The following is a 412-nucleotide window of genomic DNA, read 5'->3' on the forward strand; positions in this document are numbered from 1 at the left end:
CACCGCTGGAGGAAGATGGCGAAGCCGGAGGCAAAAGCGAGATAGGATCCGGAGAAAATGACGATGCTCGCTTCGCTGGCCGCTGCTGCTGGTTGCCTCGTTTCGGCTTACCAGCCACCATAGACAAGCCGGACCAACAAGGACCGAGATACCTTGTCTCTTGTTTCGTTCGTTCGATACGGAACAGGACGACACCGGGCCTCGACGCTGCGCCGGAATGAAGACAACAGACCGAGAAGAGAAAATTACGTGTCGCCATGACCTCCCTCGTTGCTCTTTCTCCGACGTTAGACGAAGAGGACGCGTTAGCGCGTTCTCCGCCGGATGAACAAGGATGTCGCGAAAAGGGATGCCTCGAAGGGGTACGCGGACGAGATGGAGAGAGTGCAGCATTTGTATTTGTCCACGTCGC

This window comes from Bombus impatiens, unplaced genomic scaffold (assembly GCF_000188095.3).
Source record: "Bombus impatiens unplaced genomic scaffold, BIMP_2.2 scf_1506, whole genome shotgun sequence".
Taxonomy (NCBI): domain Eukaryota; kingdom Metazoa; phylum Arthropoda; class Insecta; order Hymenoptera; family Apidae; genus Bombus; species Bombus impatiens.